Here is a 12063-nt window from a genome sequence, read left to right on the forward strand (position 1 = left end):
GATTTCTCTATTCTCAATTAGGTAGTATGAACATTATGCCTCTAAAAAAAATAATAATTATTGTCAGTGCTTTCTTTGTTAAAGTGACATGCATTCTTTGCCAGCAGAAAAAATTAAAACAACACATCATTCATATGCAACGCACCACCAATAATGAAGGTGCTGGTATACCGTCCCATTGCCTAATATTCCCCCCCCCCAATAGCACTGATTATTGTTATTACTATTATTATATGGATATCTCCTTGGAGAATCATCACAGGAGACCCTATATTGACACACTAGCCATTCACATAATACCTATCATATCTCCCCTTAAACCTATCAGCTTGTTTTTGGAACTTACAGACCAATTTATTCTCATGGGAAACATTCCACAGACCCGATAGAATCTTTGTCACTCACCTTTGAATCATCTGCACCACTTCATTATTTTGGGGCTGGGGATATACATATTATTATTATGTATAGGAGCATCCTCACAGAGTCCATAGACTCATCGTAGGAAGTTCACTAACATCAACATTAACCCATCGGTACCTGTCATATTTTGTTTTGAACACATTTACTGACAAAGCACTCACAACTGACTTTTGCAAACCATTCCATTCATTCACAACTCAAAATAAAAAATCTACTCCTCACATCCTTGCTATTCTGGGATGACTCTAGTTTTCCCCCACACTAGTCATGCTGAAAAATTTTCTCTGTATCATTCCTCTAAGCACTTAAGATTGTGCTAAGGAATTGACAGTGCCAGTAACCTGGTTGTTTACTGTTAGTGTTGTAACTGTAAAGAGAGAGTGAAAGGAGATCAGATAGTGCCATTGCTTAAGAGTGGTAGTAGAAGAGAGGCATTATTATAGACAATTTGTATTCCTTCTGTGATTATTAAAAGTTTGGACAAATTAGTAAGAGCTCATATACAGATGAGAGTAATATTGCTTATGGAGGTCAGCATAATGCAAGTTTACTGAATTTTGCTTAAGCATTTGACAGATTATAATAAGTTGATGTTTCAGTCACGATGTTTAATGGCCAGTGGATTGGATTAGAAAGATGTCTGATAAAGATGATGATGGTAGTGGCAGCCTTGCTGTAGTTGGTGGATTAAGTGGTGGAGACAGAGCTGTAGAGCAGGTGCCCTCCCTCGATGAGTCTTTAAGACTCCTTAAAGGTGTCATGAAATAATAATATATCAGAAAGGCATGTATGGGGGAAACAGAATTAAGAAGGAGGAAGGTTACAAGTTTACAAGTGGGCTTTTGCAGGGCTTCATACTGGGACCATTATTGATCCCAGTATGAAGTTACTGGGTAAGCCTTTTTGTTAATTTTGTCTGAATTTCAGGGAGATATTCAATTATTTGCATTTAATGTAAAGCTTGGGCAAGTAGTAAGTGCTGATGTTGTTGCTCTTCAGGAATTAAACTGGAAACATTAATGAATGAATAGGGATTTCAGTTTAATGCTGCTAAGTGTAAGGTTTTAAAATTTGTGATCCACAAATGGGAGGCCACATACTTTAAGGTGAAACTATACTGGAGAAGTTGGTGGATAGAAATTTGCAGGTCACTGGACAGAGGTGATGAAAATAACCCAGAGGAGTTCCACAATACTGAGAATGATGTTGATCAGCAGAGATAAAGGGTGGTGATTCCATTGTATAAAGCTCTGTTCATACTATGAAAGATATTGGTTGCGAGGACAGGCCGAAGACATATAATTTACAGAATTTTTTATATTACTATTATTATTATTATTACTATTATTACGGGAAACTCCAGGGAGTCATTAGACTCATCGAGGGAGGCCCCAAATCATATTCATCACAACTATTTGACATTCATACAGTATCTATCATACCTCGCCTTAAACTCATTCACTGTCACAGCATCCACCACAGACTCAGGGAGCGCATTCCACTCATTCACCACTCTAAAAGTAAAGAACCCAGCTCTAACACCTTTACTAACCACACTTTTGCCCAGTTTCCATGGATATTCCCTAGTCCTCCCACAACCAGCCCTGTTCTCAAAAATATCTTCTGAATTAATTTTATAGAAACCCTTCAGTAATATAGAAGAGAAAGGGATGATATGACTGCAATAGCATTTAAGCTGTTGAGTAGTATTTATAGAGGACATTATTTTTCATATTGTAGGACAAGCGACTCTCTCTCCACAAGAGTGGAGAGAGAATTGCTTGTTTCAGTTGAAACAATTGTTTCACATTGGGAGTGATTGATGCCTGAAATGCATTGCCCAAGACTGTACATAGCACTCCTCCACCATGAATGAATTTAATGAGTGTCACAGTAGACTTAATCATAACATAGATTCAAAGGAAAGAATTCCTCTGGCTTAGTAATATCAGCAGATCTAATGGTCTCCTAAGGTAAGTTCTTGAAGGACTTATGGAACTAAGAAGCAGACCTAGAATAACCTGGATAAACAATATAAAAATAGGACAAGTACTTTACATACAGAGATGAAAATCTAAGTATCAGTTAGGGACTGAGTGAAAGATTTCTGTGAGGAATATTTCCTGATGTGTAATCAAAGCTCCTATTGTAGGCTGTGGAAAAATAGACAGACTTTGTGTTGACTGAGGTAGATCTCTCATGGTGAATCTCATAACTCCATGAAGTCCTGAATAATAATTTCAATTAAACTATTTTAAAAAAAAGTATTTCTAAAAAAGCAGCAACCACATGAATGAAAGAAAAATATTAATGCCGACTTTTATAAAAAGAGATAAAAATAAGTCCAAATATATTTATAATTGATCCATAATCTGATACTTGAGTGAATTCCTACATCACTTAGATAAACCATATACATTCAATTAGAATATACAGTTGGTTATATTTTTGTTTTAATCTTTTACCTAAGCATAAGCAAACTAAGTTTGTGCGCAGCGTATCTTCATGACTGGACTACTTGTATATAGAGGCTGTTAATTTCACATAGATTTTTTTAATGTGGCTCCCACCCACAAAAGATGGATTTTTTAAGTTTCTATTTTATTTTATTTTATTATTTTTTTTTTTGCATTTTTTTAAAATTATTATTTTTCCATATTCTGGAAACCTTGCTGTGGAGACTAAATATGAAACTTAGTTAAGCCTCCAATAAGTGAAGCATTGGCTTCATACTGGATGAAGAAATTCATTTCCTCATCCAGTATCCTGACAATCACAAACATTTGTGCATACAGCAGGACTTGAATCTGCAATCTGCTAGTACAGTGGATGTGCCAATCACTTGGCCAACCAAGCCAGCATATTGTGGCACCATTTGTCGCAGTATCCCACAATGCAGCACAACTTTTCTCATAGGTGCTGTATAGTGCTATGCATCATGGGAAGAGTCACTATACAGACTGGTTTTAACCTCCGTTGAGGTCTCATTGGTGAGAACTAGAACCAGGGAAGATGGAGTTAAATCGATGTAGAAATCATATATTTTTCATATGCGAGTAATAAAATGATGTATCAACATATTATTAAAATCCTCTGGATTAAAAATAGTTGCAGAAAGTTTTCCCTCTAGGTTATAGAGTAAATTATAATAGACAATGCATTCTTGTTTTAATTTGGAAGAACAGCAGAACATTGCACCCTTCAATTCTCATCATGACGAGAGAACTCTTTATATGGATTTTATCAGTTGAAGTGAGTTAGCGTATCTCATACAGAGAGAGAGAGCAGGATTTTTTTCTCCTGGAAACTGGTTTTCATACCACATACAGGCAAATTAGCCATTAGAACACATGTAATTTACAAACAAAAATACTGTGGCTGGTGGTGGATAATAGATGGCTTTGATGGTATTAGTGTCTTGTGTTGTAAATGGAGAAGTTTAGTTTAAGTATTAGGGAAGATGGCGAGATGTATGCAGTAGAGTAGAGTGTCCTCCTGTATTGAGTCCTTGGAAGCATCACATTGTAATGATAATAACAATAATCCTTTACTCAAGCATCAGCAAACAGACTTTGTGTTTGGGGGGTTTCTTCACAACTGGACTCCTATATAGAGGCTATTCACTGCACATTGAATCTTCTTGGGTCTTGCTCCCACTGATGAGCCCTCAGTGATAGTCAAAAGCAGTCAGATAATGTCCCTTCCTATTATATAGCAGTTATGCACATCTGAAAATAACTGTTTGTGTATTATAGGACACTGAGCAGTCAATGTGAATATACTTACAAATATGCAAGTTTTGTTTGCTTATGCTTTTGGTAAAGAATTACTTGCGAATATAAGAAATACTTTCTTGTCTATTATAATTGACTTTGTATCCAAGTAGAAAAACTTTGAATGAACATTGAAAAATTGAACTGTGAAAAAATATTGAAATAGTCTAAAAGGTTTGATTTTAGTATTAAAAAAAAAAGGCTATTAAAAGATAGACTATCCAGTTTTGTTTTATAGCCAAATGTCAAAATGATGCATGCTGTTGAAACTTTAAAAGATTTGGAAGGGACTGAGAGCCGAGCCTAAGAAAAAACTTTTTGACACAGGATTCTGTAGTACCGAGAAGTTATTTGCCCTCATAAAGTTTTCTGCATGGTCTGTCACAAGAACTAGCTATCGCACTAGTGCAGTCTTAATCAGAAGCTCCAATAAGAGGCAAATATATGGGTTCCTGGGATTTGTCATACCAAGCATTACCATACTAAGGCAAGTAGCAAAGTTGTATTCTCATAAGTCCGTGATTGTTTCTGAAACTTTTAAAGTTTCAACAGAAAACATTATTTTACAATTTGGCTATAAAGCAATATTTGTGAAACAAAATATTGCTTTATAATAATATTATCAAAATATTATTTATGAAACAATTTTATTTTTTTTAAATAAATTATAAATGAACAAAAGTCGTGTTTGTTTTCTATAATCTTGAACATTAGTAATACACAAACAACGGAGACAAATGCATTGTCTACTTTTTTTATGATAATTGTTTCATTTTTTTTTTTTACTTCCTTTCATAATTTTCCCTTGAGAAAGGAAGTTTCTCTAAGTATCTGAAGAAACAGAGATTTTCCTTAATAGTACTTTTCTGCTCTGTTATAACAGATTTAAAAAAAAAAATGGGGATGAGGAAGAAACATTAACATATTCAGTTGTTGACCTATTAAAAGAAAAGCTGACCACTTGGTTTTCAGAAATTTATATTTATTTATAAAGGTGTGTGTGTGTGTGTGTGTGTGATTAGTCCTTCAGTAAAATTTTAGTTCTAAAACACAAATCTTGTAGTAATCAGGTTGGGAGGGGATTAGCATTTAGCAATAACTAATCCTTATAACTTTAGCTGTATCAGCTCTTTAAATAAAAATAAAATTAAAAAAAACCCCAAAAAACATTCTAAGTACTATTTTTTGGTAAATAAAGTTTTAATCCAACTTATTATTGCTGCAAAAGTATGTTTATGTTCGGTAAATTGCCAACAATTTAATAGTCAATTTACACAGACAGAGAAATTTCTGACTTTAGTATTTGATAATAATAATAATAATAATAGTTGTGTAAATCCACTGCTGTTGAAAGGAAAGGGGTCTCTCTTTCTCTCTGTAGAACAAACTGTACTCCAGTGGATGTATTTCATGTCTACTTATCCCTTTTGCTATGAAGATGACCCTCATACAGTTATCTAATAACTTATTAGTAACAAGCACCTCCATAGTGCAACTGAAAGAACAATGGGACATTGTGCCCATTGATTTGTTGTGATGAGGGATCTTTATGTGGGTTTTTTTCCAGTGGAAGTTGAGTTAGCCTATCTCATAAGGTAGCAGGATTTTTTTCTCCCTGAAACTCAGGTTTTTTATCCCACATACAAGAAAATTGACCATTACAACACATGTAAATTATTGACAAAAAAATACTGTTGGTGATCAGTAGATAGCAGTGCATGCTATCATAGTAGTGTCATTGTGTGTAGTTTAGGATTAAGAGAGGAGACAGTGAGTTGCACGTGGCTGGGGTATGTGCCCTCCCACGATGAGTCTTTGGACTCTAAGGTATCACACACACACACACACACACACACTGCTTAGAAGTCAACGGACACCATAGTGTGAGGAACAGCCATGGTTCCCACCTCAACAAGATGTAGAACCTCCTTTATTCACTGTGATGAATGCAACAATCATACAGGGTATATTTTCCACAAGCATACGATAGCAATCAATGGAATTTTGGACCATTCTTCCTTAGACATGTAACAAGGTTCTGGATTTTGTGGAATGGATGTCCCTTGACCTTGCCAGACACTCTAGTTCATACTACAAATATTCATCAGGATTGAGACATCACCAAACTTGACTGACTCTGTGAAGGCCAGTCAAGTTTGATGTTCATGTCCACAAACCACACAGTTACAGCAGCAATCTTGTGACATGGTGCATTTTCTTGCTGAAAGAGACAATGGTCAGTTCCATAGAAATGTCACAAAGAAGGATGCATTGCATTGTCTAGAATGTTCAGATACCTCTCGGAATTCAATGTTTGTGGCACCACAAACCAAACAGAGGTCCGAGGCCACACCAGGATAAACAGGACCATAACACTGCCCCCCCCTCCAAATTTCATAGTTCGGGTTACGTACTCTGTAAGAGACATTCACTGGGCATATGCCACACCCATCCATCTGCTCAGTAGGTCTAGCATGATTTGTTGCTCCATAACATAGCTTTCCATGCTTCCCACATCCCTCTGTACAACTACACATTCAGAACTCTGCAATCCTCGTGTTAGCTGACAAATGGCAGGTTTTTTGCATTTTATCGTTTGTAGCACCCTATGGTCACGTTTGGTGAGTATAGTGGGTAGCACCTGCAGTTGACTCCCTACACTTCCATCTCAGTATGATATCCCATTGTTGACCTGGTATGGCCCAATTTGTCATTAATTTGTTGAACAGATAAGCCTGCAACATGGCATCCTATCACAATGCCTCTTTCAACCTGTCAGACAGTATGGGTGGCGCCAGTGAATAGTCGACGTTAAATTTGTGCTCCCGCATTTTATCGTAACTGCAAGTGTTTTTTGTACAAAATAAGCAGCAAACGGAAAAGTAACAGAAGGTACTAAGTAGCTGACTACTACAGTACAACTCGTAAGTACCCCATAGTCCATTAAATCTGCTATATTTTACAACTAAAAAACAGCCACGTGAAAGCGCTATGCCTATCGTCTGAAATAAAGATGGTGGCAAAAAATGCCAACAACGGAAGACTACCTCGAGTCCCATCAGCATAGCGTTGCTGATCAACAACAACAAACCGAATGACATTAAGAAGTGCTGCAGCTGTGAAACAGAAGTCAAAGAAGGGAAAATAGGTATATTTTGCAATTTCTGCTACAGCTGGATATATATTTCTTGCACAAAAATAAATGAATCAGCGCACAAGCTTTTCACCGATCTAAACCAGTCCTACTTCTGTACAATGTGCCTCCCTTCCGTAAAACAGATACTAAACCTAGGCGAAAGAGTCGCAAACCTCGAGCAGCAGCTTAATATTGTGATTGATACCGTTTCCTCCAAAATCGGAAAGTTGGAAACTATGCTCAAGACGCTCAACTATCAGCGCCTGACTGCAAGTGCGCCCGGTCCTGCTAACGAACTTTATGAACTAATCACATCATTGGTACATGAGTTGCTTGAGGCCAAAAATAGGAAACTCGATGCTGTTATCCTGAACTTTCTGACAGAAAACGGTAAATCCCTAAAAGAAGACATCGGCAAACTTGCAGAAGAATGCAATTTTGATCCCAGAAATATCGTCAAATGCCATCGTATCAGACCCATAAACAAAAGAAAGGACAGAACAAACTATCCATGTCTCGTGAAAGTGACCTGCGACTCACCAATAAACACAACCAAACTTATAACAGCGATAAACAACAAGCTAAAGGACACTTGCCCCCAGTCGCTCATACATGCTCGACCTGATTTAACCTTTGCCCAGAGAGAACAAAGACACCAACTCCGAAAATAACTAGAGGAAAAATGCCAGAATGGAGACAACAGTTGGGTAATAGACTATAAACAATCCATACTAGCACAAAAACCAAGTGACGCCAGTAGCCACGAAGAACACCAGCATGCAGGCACTGCATAGGAAATGTGCAGGACCCTTGGGGTAAAATCCATGCCTTACAGAACCTTGCATATCCACTTCACCAACATCCGTGGACTCAACTGTAACCTCAACAGCATCCACTACCACCTGCAGTCCACCAAACCCCACCTACTCTTTTTAACTGAAACTCAAATCTCTTCCCCCCCCAGCACTATCCATCTCAACCTTCCTAACTATACACTATTTAACTTCTTTCGACCCAAGGGTGGTGTATGTGCATATATATCCGCCTCTCACATACCCTGCCAGAGAACAACTAGCTTGGAATCGCCCAACTTCGACCTTCTTTGGCTGAAGATATCCTTCTCCCCACTCAGTCAAATTCATCTGCTGTCTCTATCGCTCTCCTAACACTACCAATCACTCAGAGCTCTTTCATTTCCTCTCCCTAAAAGTTGATTTTCTCCAGTCCCACTCCCCAAACAGCAAAATCATCCTCCTGGGTGATTTCGACTTCCATAACACCAATTGGCTTTCCTCTTCCAGTCATACAGATCCTGCAGGCAGAGATGCTGAAACATTTGCAGTCACTAATCACCTCACGCAACTTGTTCAAAAACCAACCAGAATACCAGATAACCCAAACCACTCCCCAAATACGCTAGATCTCTTCCTTACTAATGACCCCCCCCCCCAAATATGAAGTGAATTTGGTAAGTCCCCTGGGTAATTCTGACCACATTTTAGTGCTTATCTCTTCCCCCATGCAACAACACATACAAAATTACTCCCACACATGAGCAGTTTGGCATTATAATAGTGCCAAATGGGACAGTCTCCGAGACTACTATGCTTCATTCCCATGGTTAGACTATTGTTTCACGTCTTCCAGTCCAGACATATGCACCGAATGCATCACCAAAGTGATCCTCGCTGGCATGAAAACATATATTCTCCACACTATTCAGACCTACCGTCCCCTAACTAAACACTGGTTCTCCAAAAAATGTGTCAAGGCAGTACAAATGAAAAATCAGATATATACCACAACTGGCTCAAATCAAGAACCCCATCCTCCTTCAATGCCTACGCTGAAGCCCAAAACAAATGCAAGAAAACTATCAATAATGAAGGTTTATTTTCTTGATCATATGAATTAGTAAATTAACATTTGGTTTACAGATCAAGTATTGATAAAATTTATTAACTCTACCAACTAGTTTCGCCATACTTTAACTGTTGGCATCTTCAGGGCACTGACATATAGGCTTAAAACAATCTCACAATTATGAGTAACCGTAAAACTGACAAGAATAATTACAAATAAAATAGCATCGAATGTGAGTGAAATATGTATCACGTGTACAAGGTTAGCTAGCTGTTGCTAAAGAACTTCCTGTAGTTTGTGTTGAAGTTCATTTCTTGTATTTTTAGAGATGTAATTAGGGTTTTCCATATCTCTGGGAGTATAAAACCTTGATTTCTGTTAAGGTTAACAGTAGAACGAGCGACTGTGGCTGCTTCTTCATGCTTCACTCACGTTAAATGCTATTTTATTTGAAATTATTCTTATCAGTTTTACAGTTACTCATAATTGTGAGATTGTTTTAAGCCTATATGTCAGTGCTCTGAAGATGCCAACAGTTAAAGTGTGGCGAAACTAGTTGGTAAGTTAATAAATTTTATCAATACTTGATCTGTAAACAAATATTAATTTACTAAAACTATCAATACTTCCAAAACACATTTTGAATGGGCAAAAAGCAGGAAGCTTGCAGCCTGTCCAAACAGAAGTCGTGCCTTTTGGTCCCTTTGCCAAGGCAATTGGCCATAACTTTTGCCCTACACTATTCACACCTCTGTCATACCCAGACGGCTCATTTGCAACATCACCCATAGAAAAAGCTATCCTCCTGGCATCACACTTTGCCTCCAATTCACACATGACAATGGCAAATGCCCTCCAGTCATTCCAACTGCCCAACATACAATGCCCCCTATATCCTTTTGCCAAAAAGACATCACAAACCTGCTGTCTAAATTAAACACAAAAAAGTCTCCTGGCTCAGATGGAATTCCTCCAATTATTCTGAAGGTCTGTGCATCTGAACTAACTTCTATCCTTTGTCACCTGTACACACTCTCTTACTCCACTAGTATATATCTCAAAACATGGAAACTGGCCTATATTCAACCCATTTCCTGAAAAGGGTGGATGAATCACTGCCATCTAATTACCACACTATCTCGCTCACTTCAGTCCTATCTAAAGTAATGGAGAAAATCATCGACTCTCAAATCCTAATCTACCTTGAAGGTACCCGGCTATTAAGCAACCACCAGTATGGATTCCGCCAAAGCCGTTCAACAGGAGATCTACTCTCATACATCACTCATCACTGGACAAGTGCTATGGAGAAATTCGGCGAATCCCAAGTAGTTGCACTTGATATCTTCAAAGCCTTTGACCGAGTTTGGCACAAAGGCTTACTAAGCAAACTCTCATCATTTGGACTGCCTCAGGACTTCTGCAGATGGATTACCAGCTTCCTGTCCGGATGCACACTGTGTGATGGTAGACAGTTCCCTATCCTCTCACCATCCAACTAATGCCAGGGTCCCTCAAGGCTCAGTTCTCTCACCGACCCTGTTCCTTCTATATATCAATGACCTACTTCAGTTGACCTCTAACCCAATACACAGTTTTGCAGATGACAGCACACTACATTCCTCCCTTTCATTTGACGAACCCTACCCTACACAACTCACTTCAACCCACAGAACATCAACCACCACTGCCTTTAATTTCGACCTCCAAGCCATCCTCCGATGGGGCTCAGACAACCTTGTCAACTTCAACGCTAGTAAAACCCAGTTCTGTCTTATTTCTCACAAAAATGAACCATTTTCAGCATTGTTTTCGATAACACTCAAATTCACAGACAAGACGAAATTACCTTGACATCAAGCCTCTCCTGGCATAAACACATCACAACCATTACATCCTCAGCTTCCAAAAAACTAGGTTTTCTCTTTCGTTCAAGATGCTATTTCACCTCTAAATAGCTGTTAACACTATACAAGTCACAAATCTGCCCAGCTCTCGAATACTGCTCTCACATCTGGAGTGGGGCTCCAAAAAGCTCCCTCAAAATTGTGATTCAATACAGAGGAGAGTAATTAGACTAATAATGACCCATCCCTCACCAACTCGCTCCCCCCACTTTCACAGAGATGCTTGGTCTCTGCAATCTGTATATTCTATAAATACTTTCATGGGAAAGGTTCATCTGAAACAGCATCAATAATTCTCCCACCGTGTACCAAGCCCATTGGAACACGTACAGCTGTGCCCAACATCCTTTTATAGCACACCTCGAAACCCATAGAACAAGTTTCTTCTCCTCCTCGTTCATCCCTGCTACTGCAGTACTGTGGAACAGTCTCCCCCCTGGCATATTTCCCAAGGAATACAATATACAGCCATTCAAATCAAATGTAAACAAGTTTCTTCTTTCACAACCTGTATAGGTTGACCAGCCAACCTCCTGTATATGGGCCCAACATTAAAAAAAAAAAAAAAAAAAAAAAAAAACTGTCCGTTCCCTTGCAGTCATTTTACCTGGATGCAGTTCCACCACATTCCTCCAATTTATACAGGCTACAAACACATGACTCGTTACATGGCACAATAACCTTGCCCATGATGATGTTTGTTGACTTCTTTCCAAAGAAGTGTATATCACTGTTATTATTATTATTATTTTTTGTTCTCTTTTCACATGATGTTAATTTCATGTTTCATTTGATCACCAAAGCTCAGGATCATCATCCTCATTATTATTATTATTATTAACATCTGATATGGAGTCAGAGTCTCGTGAGGGGTACACACTATCGCACACAGGTCTCATCCAACCGTGCCTAAAACTGATTCAAACATATCTACATTCCTAACACACTCAGGTGATGCATT

Source organism: Typopeltis vanoorti, chromosome 10, assembly GCF_054136105.1.
Source record: "Typopeltis vanoorti isolate ZY-2024b chromosome 10, IOZ_Tvanoo_1.0, whole genome shotgun sequence".
NCBI classification, from domain to species: domain Eukaryota; kingdom Metazoa; phylum Arthropoda; class Arachnida; order Uropygi; family Thelyphonidae; genus Typopeltis; species Typopeltis vanoorti.